We start from the raw sequence: 13,767 nt of genomic DNA on the forward strand, positions 1-13,767 counted from the left end.
GTTGCGTACTGCAACACGAGACCCGGATTTTATGGTGCGGGGATTTATTATTACGTGATTTCAGATGGGTGCTGTCACTTTGACCGTCTTACGCCCCTCATGTTGGACAGTGCATGTGACTCGAGTTTATTGCCATGTTCACTTGCCGTTCCCCTGTTCTCAGCATGGACAATTATTTCCCTCCCAAAACATTTACATGTGATCTCATTCTAACACAATCATATATTAGCCCGTGTTTTAGTTGACCCGATGGAAGATACAGCTCTACAAATGCTCCTTTGCCAATTGCCAGACTGCCTACCTGGGTAATAACATTAGTGAATAGGGCAAAATTACTGATCCAGCAAAAATCTCTCCTATTGTTCAGTGTCCAGTGCCAGCTAATCAGAAAGAGCTCTGCAGCTTTCTTGGCTTGGCCGGGTTATTACCGGAAATGTGTGAGGAATTTCGGTGTCATTTCAAAGCCCTTGACTGAACTACGTACCCCGAAAGCAGGGGTGGATATCGAGCTGGCTCGACTCGGCTCGACGAGCTGGCTCGTTAAAATAACGAGCTGGCTCAGCTCGACTCGTTATGTTAACGAGCTAAAGATCCAACTTGGCTCGACTCGTTTGCCAACTTGAGCTGGCTCGTTTAGCTCGCGAGCCAGCTCGATAATATCATGTCTAGTGTCTACGAACGGATATAAAAATATGTAGCAAAAGAAAAGAAAGAGATATATTTAGAAAAAAAGAATAGAGTTTGCAACTTAAGATTCCACACTCAACAAATAACAAGATTAACTATAGTAGAGTACAAGATTAACTATTTTGGATCCGAGATTATTGTGATTTGACTAATTAATTCAACTCGTTTGGCTCGCGAGTCAGCTCGTGAGCCAGCTCGAGCTGGCTCGTTATCATAACGAGTTGAAATACAAGCTCAACTCGTTACAAATTATAAACGAGTCGAGTCGAACCACTATCGAGTCGAGTCGAGCGAGTTAACGAGCTGCGAATTTTTTTGTCCAACCCTACCCGGAAGCACACTGTTTCCATTAAGTCTGCTCTTTGGCATTATTGCCGGACTTTTGAAAGCCCTTTGCCATTGGAATCAATGCCAGTGGCACCGACATCGCTGCTGTGCTTCTGCAATCTGGGCAGGGCACCCTTTACCTTTCAGTGGTAAGACTGTCTCCAGCAACGTCCTCTATATATATCATCTATATCCATCATTTACAGTCTTCTCTAAAAGATTCCATCTCCTATATTTACTTTCTCTCCAACAACGTCCTCTAAATCACGTCCTCTATATGTAAATACCTATATTAAAGACATTTTTTATTTTTTATTTTTTGTACATACATATTTGTCATACTCTCAAATGTATTGTACATATTTTAGTTTTATTAAACCGGTTGTTTAAAGTATTCAAATAGATATAGAACCGTTTAGAGAAACTCTACATATAGAGAATCCAACAGCGTTCTTTAAATTTAGAGGACCGTTTAGAGGACGTTGCTGGAGGTAGTAGAGGACGTCCTCGACCTCTAAATTTAGGGTACAGGACCCTTTAGAGCTCCTTGTTGATACTGCCTCGAGTCCCTGTACTCGTGGGCTATCACCCTAAACCATAAACCCCCAACGTAGCAAATTCAGTATCTATTATACTGATCAGCGTAGTCTGACACAGCTTACTGAGCAGTGCTGCTTGCACACACAGTGGCGGAGTACTAGATCATTTACAAGGAAGGCATCACACATGGCTGATGCGCTGTTTAGAAAACTGGTGCATGATTCTTCTTGTGACTCAATTTCTTTCTCTCAGTCTACTTGGATACAGTCCGTGGTGGATGGTTATTATCCTAAACCTCATGTCGTCCTTTCTTTGATTGCTAAACTGGTAAGTGGTCCCTCCTCATTCCATACTACAATAATGGATGCTACCTATCTGGATAGGTGCTAACCTAGAATTGCAGAAGCAGGTTCTGATTGCCTGTCATTCTACGCAGCATTGGGTGGTCACTCCGGCATCCCAGCTAGCTACATATCGAACCGTACGTGGCTATTTGCGTGGACTGCGCTTCAGTAACACTACACCAAAATAATCAATTTCCGAGAGGCCAATAACTTCCTACGGGTTTTTTCAAAACCGTAGAAAATTACTAATTTCCGAGAGACTACTGTGCCTCTCGGAAGTTACATTAACTTCCGACGGCTGGCACAACGCCTCTCGGAAGTTACGTTAACTTCCGACGGCTGGCACAGCGCCTCTCGGAAGTTAGGTTAACTTCCAAGGGCCTCTCGGAAGTACGTTAATTTCCGACGGCTTGCACAGTGCCGCTCGGAAGTTGCGTACTGAGGCCGTTGACTGGTCGCTGTACGTTATGTTTTTAGGAAACGACGTGCGCGCCCGTCTCTGTTCCGTCTTCCATTTTGCAGCCGCCGCCGCTACTCTGCTCGCCGCTCGCCCCGCCGCTCGCCGTCGCGCGCGCGCCCCGGCCCCCATCTCGCTGTCCGCCACGCCGCTCGCCGGCTGCTCGCCCGCCCCGCGCCCGTCCCGCTCGCCCGCCACCGCCCCGGACTCCACCGCCGCCGTCGCCCCGGCCTCCACCGCCGCCCCGGCCCGTGCGCCCGCCTGCTGCTCGGTCGCCCCGCCACCGCCGGCTGCTCGGGCGCCCCGCCGCAGCCATCTGCTCGGCCGCCCCGCCACCGCCGCCCGTCGCTTCACCGTTTCGTCGCTTCAGGTAATTACTTCCGAGTGTTTGTATTTATTTTTTTATTAAATATAATAACTTCCGAGAGTCAACTAATTTTAAACCGTAGGAAATTATGTCAATTAGGCTAATCAACTTGAGAAGCTAACTGTTGCATATAATATAATTATGTTACCATGTTGTTTGTTACAGATTAGTAATATTTTCGCAAAATTGTCGTAATGTTGCGGAACTTATGTGTCATAAATCGTTGCTCTAGCGGTCTCTTATGGGTGAATCATATGTTCTACTGTTTTAGCATCAAATATGGTGGGTGAGGACCGTCGATGGATGTATGAAGGTTGGCGTATGAATGATCCCTCAGCAGAGTGGATAAGAAAGACAGAGGCTTTTATTGCTCGTGCTTTTACTTTGTCAAGAACTGGCATAGATGTGCGGTGTCCATGTAGTATGTGTCGTATTTATAGATGTCAAGACAAGAGAACTCTGTCAGGACACCTTTGCAAATATGGCTACATGCCTAACTATGAAGTATGTGTGTATCACGGCGAGGAGTTTCCCCGTGAAAATGCATCGGAAGCCCACAACAATGACGACGTGGAATACGATAGAATGGATGAGATGCTTGAAGATTTAAGGGGGGATCCTGATTTAGTGTTTCCACCAAATCCTGAGGAGGCGCCTCCTCCAGAGGTTAAAAAGTTCTTCGACCTTCTTAAGGCTGCAGAAGAGCCGTTGCACGAACACACAACAGTTTCCATCCTTCCTTTCGTGACTCGACTTATGGCTATTAAGTCTAAGTTAGTGTTCTCGAACAATTGTTACAACGAGCTCTTGATCTTAATCAGCGAAGTGTTTCCACCAAATCACAAGATGCCGAAAGACGTGTATCAGTGCAGGAAACTGCTCTCTGGTCTAGGTATGGACTATCAGAAAATCGATGTCTGTCCAGATAATTGTATGCTGTTCTGGAAGGATCATGAGAATGATAGTAAGTGTCTAAAGTGTGGCAAGTCGAGATATGTAGAGGTTAAAAACGATGATGGTGAAATGGTCACATCAACTGTAGCCCAAAAGCAACTTCGTTATATGCCTCTTGCGCCTCGTGTTAAGCGTTTGTTTCTTTCGAGGAACACAGCTAGGCACATGAGATGACATAAAGAACGTGAACGAGGGGACACTCATGTGATGACGCACCCGTCTGATAGTGATGCGTGGAAGGCTCTAGATGACTTTGATCCAGAATTTGCTAGTGAAGCGAGAAATATTCGAATTGGGTTGGCGACAGATGGTTTCACACCTTTCAATACGAACACATCATCATATTCTTGTTGGCCTGTATTTGTGATTCCATACAACCTTCCACCTCATCTGTGCATGAAATATGATTACATGTTTCTTTCCCTAATTATTCCTGGTCCAGACCATCCTGGGAAAGGGCTGAATGTGATGATGCAACCCTTGATCGATGATCTCAAAAGGTTATGGAAAGGAGTCGAAGCATACGATTGCTACAAAAACGAGATATTCACACTTCGAGTTGCGTATTTGTGGTCCATTCATGATTTCATGGCATACAGTTTATTTGTTGGATGGAGCTGCCATGGAACTCTGACATGTCCAATATCTGCCAAGGATACAGTTTGTTTCCGCCTTGAGTTTGGAGGGAAGATCTGTTACTTTGACTGCCACAGATGCTTCTTGCCCCAAAAACACCCGTATAGGTTCGAGGTTAACACCTTTAAGAAGGGCACTATCGTGATAAAGGGATCGCCCAGGCGTCTTAGCGGAATAGAGATTGAGGCTATGCTTAATAATTTGAAAGAGAATGAAAGTGGTGATGGATACATAGGTTTTGGAACCGAGCATAACTGGACACATAAATGTGGTTTATGGGAACTACCTTATGTTAAGGCATTGATTCTGATGCATAACATTGACGTCATGCATCAGGAACGTAATGTTGGTGAAAGTATTCTAAGTACTTGCATGAATCTAGGTGACAAAACAAAAGACAATATAAAGGCCAGAAAGGACTTAGCAAAACTTTGTAACCGACCAACCCAAGAATTCGACGAAAATGGAAAAAAGCCATGTGCTCAATTTTGTCTAAAACCTAAACAGAAGAAAGAAGTAATGGAATGGTTGAAAAATTTGAAATTCCTAGATGGTTATGCGGCCGGGTTTAGGAGAGCTGTGAACTTAAAGACAAATAAAATAACTGGATTGAAGAGCCATGATTATCATATAATGATGGAAAGGCTCCTCCCTATAATGTTCCGTGGGTACTTGAAAGTCAGTATCTGGAAGGCTTTAGCTGAGTTAAGCTACTTTTATAGGCAACTTTGTGCTAAAGAAATAAACAAAGATGTGATGGAGAAGTTGGAGACAGAAATTCCTGTCCTTATATGCAAGTTGGAAAAAATATTCCCCCCTAGGATTCTTCAATCCAATGCAACATCTACTTGTCCACCTTCCATATGAAGCTAAGGTTGGTGGTCCTGTGCAATACAGGTGGAGATACTCATATCGAGCATGCACACTCCATGTTCCATAAGAACGCGACAGATATTGTTGCGGATATGATGTTCTATGTTCGAATCCAGGTGATTAATCAAGCTATGTTGAGTAGTGAAGGACGACGTGTAACCAGTAAGAGCGAGGCGTCACAATATGGACTTTCTATGACTGAGCAAGATTTTCTTTAGGTAATTGATGTTTTTGCTTATGTTGGAAAAAAATTGATGTTTTTGCATATGATGTACTGTGTTCCTTGTATATGTTACAGTTACTTATAAATGAATGGTGTTTCCATAGCATTCGATTCCATGGATAGCCGCCAATGATGCTGCTTGGCGTGCCTTATGCCGTTTTTGGGCTTCGGATAATTTCAAGGCAAAGTCTATACGACAAAGTTCCAATCGTGGAACCGAGTCGTATCACAAGTATGGAGGTGATGATCACTTTCGTTTGGCAAAACGAATGGTAAGTACAGGAAACTAGCAGTGGTGTAGTTTTGTTGATTGTATATGACTTGATGTCATTTCTGATTATAATGTTTGTCAAATGTACGTACAGGAAGCTAGCAGTGGTGTAGTGCCCAGTGATGTTCAAATATACCTGAGGGGGCACAGAGGACCAGATCCTGCAAATCCAGATGTGTTGTGTAGCCAAAAGGCAACAGATCGTCTGGTGAGTGTTTTGAAATGCTTGGTAGATTTTGTTCATATGAATTTATGTATGTGCCCAGTGATGTAAGATTGCATTGTTCTTTTGTATGGAGGCTGCATATGCTGAGGCGATGTCTAGTCAGCACGGATCGAACTATGACTGGAGGACCGCACCTATTGATCCTCAGGCTGTGTATGCAACTAGTGGAAAACCCCATGGAAGGTGTGGACTCTACATACCTTATCTTGTTTCATCGGTTTAAGTACAATAGATTATTTTTGAATCTGTCGTGATGTTACTTGTTTGAAGGTACTCGATTTTCGATAATGTCATCGACTCGAGCCAGGTGACGGTTCAGAGGGGAGGTTTGTCGAGGTCTGCTGCTCGTAGCTCCCGTCACTCTACTCAGGATACTGCAGAAGTTGAGCAACTACGAGAAGAGCTTAGGCAACATCAGGAGCGGCAAAGGGTTCAAGAGGAATACTTGAGGCAACATGCTGCTCAACAAGAATACTATGCTACTCAGTTTCAACAACAACAAGCACTGATACAAGTAAGTTCAAAAAGATCATTCATTTTAAGTTATGTATTGATTTAAAACACTGACATTAATGTGTTCGGAAATTTGGTAGCAACTAGCACAAGCCCAAGGGATACAGTTTCTGATGGCCCCCCACCTCCACCTTCCATACATTTTCCTTGGCCTTCACCTCCACCTCCACCTACCGAACATCAGGTATGCAAATTTATCATAATTTACTTGTTACATTACGATGTAACTCCGTGAATGTCATTTGTATAGGTATATGAGACTCCTCCAGCTACCTTGCCGGCGCAGCAACAAGATGATGGGTTAGACTTTGTCAATACGCTCTTCACGAGTGGAGGTAGTGAGCATCACTCTTCGATATTTCCTAATGTTGATCGACAGTAGTGGGCTTCCATTCGATGTGTTTTGTGAGACTTCAAACTTGTGTCTTGTGAGACTTGTGAATTCTTATGTTGAGGTGGATTTGACTTGTGAGACTTGTGTCTTGTGAGACTTGTGAATTTTTATGTTGTTATTATGTATGTGAGATGTTATATGTGATATGTTGTGTATTGTGGCTGTTATATATATTTGTTATGTATGCAATGTGTTGAATTTCCAAAAACAAATTGTATATTTAGTGCTGGTCAATTTAACTTCCGAGAGGAATAGCAAACTCTCGGAAGTTAATGGTTAACTTCCGAGAGGCCGTCGGAAGTTATTCCGTGGACGGCGTTAGCCCGTGCTGGACGGCGTCAGCACTTAACTTCCGAGAGGGAAGCGCCCTCTCGGAAGTTTCCTTAACTTCCGAGAGCCCGTCGGAAGTTAGCCTAACTTCCGACCAATTTGTTCCAACGGGCTAACTTCCGACGGTTTCGGCTAACTTCCGACGGTTTGTATAACTTCCGAGAGTTTTGCGCTAACTTCCTACGGTTTAGGCCCTAGAAAGTTAAGCATTTTGGTGTAGTGTAAACCCAGAAATTTCCAACGACTAAGCTTAACACTGTCAGATATAGATTATTTCCGATATAAACGTTGTGACGGACGGTAGTTATAAAAGATTAGAAATACAATTATTTTTGACGACCGTTGTCGAATATAAGTTATGTCTGACGCCCACAAGTGACCCATTGACTTATAAAGACGTCGACATGGCCATGTCCAGTGGACTCCACAAGTTTATGTCCTGTCGGTGTTTTGGGTCCGACCGCACACCCGGGGTTGCCCCTCGAGGTGTTTTTAGGAGTAGGACGGTGTCGACGACTGTAGCAAAATGGTTCGTGCCAGATGCACGAGGGATAGTGGACAATGTTTACAGGTTCGGGCCGCTTAGAGATGCGTAACACCTTATGTCCTGGTGAGTATGCTTGGTGAATGAGGTTACAAGAGAGCTCTCCGAATTGAGAATGCAGAGAGTTGAGGTGGGTGGCTGAGTAATAGGGTCGGTCGTTCTGAAGGGGTGCCCCCTAGGCCTTATATACTCGACCGTGGGGCAATACACGTGGTTATGATAACAATGTGTAACTAAGAGATAGTGAACTGTTTGAGTTTATCTCCGTATAGTTCTGCCGACCTATCCTCGCATGGCTCCGTTGCATGGGGGCTCCAGCGCGGGAAAGTCGGATCTCTATTGTGATCGCTTGCTCGACGTTGTGGGCCGTCCGGGCTCGCACCAATCCGGCCTCATGTCAACCTGCTTTGCTGATTGTCCCTCCCCAGGCCCACGAAAGAATGACCTTACGATTTATTGGGCCCTTGGGCCTTTCGTGAGGTCTTTTACTTCTTCTAGTGGACCCGGGGGATATCTGTCCCCCACAAGCCCCCGATCTTTGGGTTGATTTTGAGGTAATCAGCCCAAAGATCCCAGGTCCAGCTTGCAGGTAATTTGGGGAAAACGATTTCTTACTGTCTCCTCCTGCTTTGGTCACTCGTAAACTGAAGCTTTGTTTCGTGCTTATGCCTTAGAGGTCGGCATTTCACCTTGTAGGACCTTGAACTTCATTGGGTGCACCGGAGGTGCACCCAATGGGTGTAGCCCCCGAGCTTCGAGTAGATTTTGGAAGATAATCTACTCGAAGGTCTTCATCAGAAATTACTTTCATCTTACTCTTGTGCTTTGGTTGAGGGCCAGCCTTGTCTTTAATCTTGTCCCATGTCTTAGAAGTCGGCACTATCTTGGCCTGAAATGGTGATCCATGGGGTGCACCAAAGGTGCACCCAATGGGTGTAGCCCCCGACCTTCAAGTGGATTTTTGAGGATAATCCATTCGAAGGTCTTCCTTTGGTGTCTTTTTGTTGAAGATTATCCTTTCTGCCTGTGAAAATCGGCATGATGTCGTCCGCATTATGCTTTGGAGGTCAGCATGTATTTTGTCTTTTGCAGCCGAGTTCACAATCCGTCCATATCTTGCTAGGTGGTGCAATTTATTTGCTCTGCGGCTGGTTGGACATTTGATGGATGTTCCCTATCTAGTCTTCACGTCGCTTCTGCTGGTTAGATTCTGTACTTCCCCGGCTATATTTGGCTTTCCTCTGTTCCTTACTGATATCTCATTTTTGTCTTGAGGTATTCATTGCACGCCCTGCACAGATGTGACAGTTTTTGAAAAATATACTGATAATTCCTGGGCGTCCTCCCCAATGGGTGTGGGCAAGGGACGGCTTGGTACGCTGAGTGTTTTAGCCGGCTGCTTCTGAGTAGTAATATGATGGGATGGCGGGTGTAATCATATCCTCCGCGCTGTTGACTGGAGTCCCAATGGGTGTTGTGTTGCGTGAAACAGCGTCAGCCGCATGACGTGTCTTCAGACGGGTTGAAGTGCTTATTGAATGCTTTGCGACTATTCAGTGACCACGGTTGGAGGTGAGCGGTTGCCTTCTCCTTCTATAAATAATGTCGTTGTCTCTCTGGCTTTTTCACATCGCTTGCTGTTCTCTGTTGCTTGCTTTTCTTCTCTCCCTTTCGCTTCCACCATGGGTAAGAACAACAAGTGCAAGCGTGAGCCAACTCCTCCATCAGAGGATTTTGGTGACTCGGAGTACTCAGAGGAGGAGTTCTCCTCTGAGTCTGAGGGGTCTCCAGCTCCCATCCCCCTGCGTGAGTCGTCTGACGACTCAGACGACTCCCAGGGGCTCGCGGCGAAGGTCTGGTCGTACATCCGGGCCGTCGAGCGCTCCGGGCTCGAGGGCTCGGATGAGTCGGAGTACTCCTCGGATGAGGAGGACTCGTCCAAGGAGGACGGTGGCGGCGACGGCGAGGATGACGACGACAACGACGACGACGACGACGAAGGCGGTGGCGGCGTTGACGGTGACGGCAGCGGCAGGGGCGGCAGCAGCGGCAGCAAGGATGGCAACGGCGGCAGCAACAGGGGCGGCAGCAGCGGTGGCGGCAGCAGCAGGGGCAGCAACAGGGGCGGCAGCGGCGGCGGCAGTGGCTAGATGCCACTGGTCATTAGATGTTAGTATAATATAGTTAGAATAACGTAGTAGTATTTAGTAGTGTAGAGTAGTATAGTGTAGTGTAGTTGTAGTAGTAGTAGTATAATGTAATGTAGTAGTAGTAGTAGGGAAGTATCAACTCATAATGAGTTGATTTGTAAGTATGATATCTTCCCTTTAATGAAGAAATGATGTTGGCTTCTCTGTGATGGTTGCTCGTTGATATTCATAACTCAAAGTTCTTGAATCATTCCTCTTACCACCTTTTTCGTGAAGTTGATTCCCTTGGAATAGTAAGTGAATAACTCGGGCATCATATCGATGCTTTTAGAGGTAGCTGCCGAGCGACTTGTAGATGATGTCAGAGTTTTAGAGATAACTGCCGAGTGACTTGAAGACGACGTCGGCGTGTTAGAGGTAACTGCCGAGTGACTGAAGACGATGTCGGAGTTTTAGATGTAACGCCGAGCGATTTGAGGGTGACGTCGGCATTTTAGAGGTAATGCCGAGCGACTTAACACTATGTCGGAGTTTTAGAGTCAACTGGCGAGCGACTTGAGGGCGACGTCAGCATTTTAGAGGTAATGCCGAGCGACTTAACACTATGTCGGAGTTTTAGAGTCAACTGCCGAGCGACTTGAGGGCGACGTCAGCGTTTTAGAGGTAACGCCGAGCGACTTGAAGACGACGTCAGTGTTTTAGGGGTGACGCCGAGTGACTAAACACTATGTCGGAGTTTTAGAGTCAACTGCTGAGCGACTTGAGGGCGACGTCAGCATTTTAGAGGTAATGCCGAGCGACTTAACACTATGTTGGAGTTTTAGAGTCAACTGCCAAGCGACTTGAGGGCGACGTCAGCATTTTAGAGGTAATGCCGAGCGACTTAACACTATGTCGGAGTTTTAGAGTCAACTGCCGAGCAACTTGAGGGCGACGTCAGCATTTTAGAGGTAATGCCGAGCGATAGCGGGCTGCGTGGGCCATTTTGAGGATAATAGCCGAGTGATGATGTGGCGCACCGGTGTTTTGGAAATAACCGCCGGGTGCTGACTGGGCGCTTTTTGAAACGGTATCTGGCTCGGGAATATCCCATAAGTGCTGCGCTTTTAGCCGCCTCTCCTTTCCGTGCCCTAGTTCTTGCTTTCTCGCTTCTGAATCCTCTCTGCAATTCGCCTCCCACTCTGCTCGCCGGTAGAATCGAGATGGCGCCCAAGAGGAAGGCCTCGAGTTCGTCTGCCGCGGTGATTCCTCCAATCGACCCCAACAGCCAGTTGCCTTTCGCAGGTAACCACATGTCTGTCATCTCCGAGCCCGAACTTCTCCACCTTGTGTCCATCGGGGTTCTTCCCCCGAGGGAACTCTGTTCTTGGCGGATTTGCCATGGGGTTACTGTCCCGACTGAGGATACCCATGAGTCCGTGATTTACGCTCCTTTCCTTCTCCGCGGCCTCGGTCTTCCCATTTCTCCCTTTTTCCGCGGCCTCCTTGATTTCTACCATCTTAACTTGACCCATCTGAATCCCAATTCTATCCTGCAAATTTCCATTTTCGTTCATTTATGTGAAGCCTTTCTTGGCGTGCTGCCACATTTTGGGTTGTGGAAGTACTTGTATCACTGTCGCCCTGGGATGGCCGGGGGACAACATCAGTTGGTTGGGGGTGCTAGCTTGGAGATGCGCCGCGGGAGGAAAACTGAGTATCTCGAAATCCCTCTCAAAGACAGTATCAAGGGATGGCGCTTGGAGTGGTTCATTGTTGAGAATTATGGAAACTCTCTCCCTCCTCGGTCGGGAAGACAGCCGGACGTTCGCACCCCGAGTTGGACCGAGTCCCCCACGGATCAGGAGGTAGCTGAGGCAGGTGTTTTGCTAGCTGAAGTTGGGTTGCTGAAGGAGAGGGGTCTGACTGCTGAAGCTGTGGTTGCTGATTTTGTCTTCAAGAATATTCAGCCGTTGAAAGACATGGCATACCCGACTTATCTGTATCGAGGCCTAGCCGACTCAACTCGGGTTACCAACAGAAGAATTCCCTCTGTAGACTTGGTGAACCGACTTGAGATGATCCTTAGAGGCAAGGTGTCAAATGTTGGTGCCCCAGTGGCACACTCAGCCTGGAACTTGCCTCCTCCCAAAGCCTTCACTCTTTTTGTGTCGAATCCACCTGCCACTGATGGCAGTTTGGGCCTTAGAGTGCGACCCTCTGCTGAAGAAGTCAGCACCTTGGTTGCCTCACTCGGGGAGATTCCTGATGATGAACGACAAGTCCATTTTGAGGTGCCCTTGAATCCTAGTGATGTAGAGATAAGTGCTATGCTTGATTTGCTGGCTGAGGACTCTTCTGATGCTGCTCCTGCTGGGAGATCGGTGGTGGCGCCCCTCCCAGAGGCTGATACGACCTTGGATATTCAGAAGCCTGCTAGTACTCGCCCGAGGCGCCCTTGCCGAGCCAATCAACCTGATCCTTCCGCTGATGAGCAGAAAAAGAAAAAGAGACGCCTCCAGCGAGTATCCAGTTTGGATCGGGATGTTGGTACTTCGGTTCCTGCTGCTGAAGAAGTGCCTGTGACTGAATTTATTGACGCTGATCCCAATGTGGGTGCTCCATCTGTTGCTGATCCCAATGGGGGTGTTGCTTGTGTTGCTAATGAAGACGACGGGGAGGAAGAGGATGAAGTTCCTTTGACTTAGAAAAACAGTCGGCAGTTCGTCGCTAGTGGTGAAAGTAGTGGAGTTCCTTCTCCTGCTTTGTCTGCTCTCATTGGTCTGCAGGAATTGTCCCTGGCGAATTTTGATCAGACTCTTGAGGATATGGTTCCAGAGGATTTGTTATCGGAGCCAGTAGATGATGGTGTGATGAAGGTTTGCGCTGATGTGCTTGATGCTGGGTTGAGGTCATCCCGTGCCTCGTCGACCTTAGAGCGCGATCTCGAGGGTCAGGAGACTGTCTTGGATCGTCCTGGTCCCATGGAAGTAACTGAGGACCCATCAGCCTTAGAAGTGGCTACCGCAGAGAACTTGGACCCCAAGGATGGTGTTGACACATGCCCAGCCCCCGAGGATGTCGCCGGGGATGACTTGGTTCGGGTGGGAAGTGTAAGCCACTGCCCAGCCCCCGAGGGTGCTGCCGGGGATGATCCGGCTCAAGTGGGCAGTGCAAACTATGACCCAGCCCCCGAGGGTGTCCGAGCAGGGTCTCCCTCCTGTACTTCCATGGACGTTCATGCGGGATCGCCTCCGCACTCCGGCTGTATGGTGGTAGCCCAAGCTTTGGACCAGGGGGTCGCCTTAGAGGGCAGCGTCCCCGCTGACCAAGTTGTGGGCTCTGTTGATGGCACTGAGTTGGTTCCGGCTGGTTCGTTGCAAGCTGCTTCGGGTGGTGACCTTACGCCCGGTCATCAATTGATCTCTCATGATTTGGGGGTCCCTTCGTTCTTTTCCAACCTCCAGGTACTGTGGTATACTTCAGCTTGACTTTTACACCGCATGAACTGCTGTCATTACACTCATCTGCTCTCCTTATCAAGCTTTGGTGGACGGAATGGCTAGCCAGCTGAGGTTACAGGGTGCTCTTGTTCCAGAAGTAGCTTCGTCTCTTGCACGTTGGAATCCAGTGTTACTTCAACATCGTGTCTCTGACTTGGAGGCGACCAACGCTGGTTAGTGCTTTTTTGCTTCTCTTTGTCTTCACTATTAAACTGCTTTACATTCTGACCCCCTTTGTTTGGTTGTCTCCTGCTAGGTATGACTCGGCAAATTTCCACTCTTGAAGAAAAACATTCTCGAGATCAGGCTGAATTGGTCCAGCGGTGCTCTGACTTTGAAGAAAAGTATTCTCAAAGTCAGACTGAACTAGCTCAGGTCTCTGCTGCCTTAGATGACGCTAATGCACTGAGCTCTTCCCTTCACGCTCAGCTTAACTCTGAAAAGGTGAC

Source organism: Zea mays, chromosome 5, assembly GCF_902167145.1.
Source record: "Zea mays cultivar B73 chromosome 5, Zm-B73-REFERENCE-NAM-5.0, whole genome shotgun sequence".
Lineage (NCBI taxonomy): Eukaryota > Viridiplantae > Streptophyta > Magnoliopsida > Poales > Poaceae > Zea > Zea mays.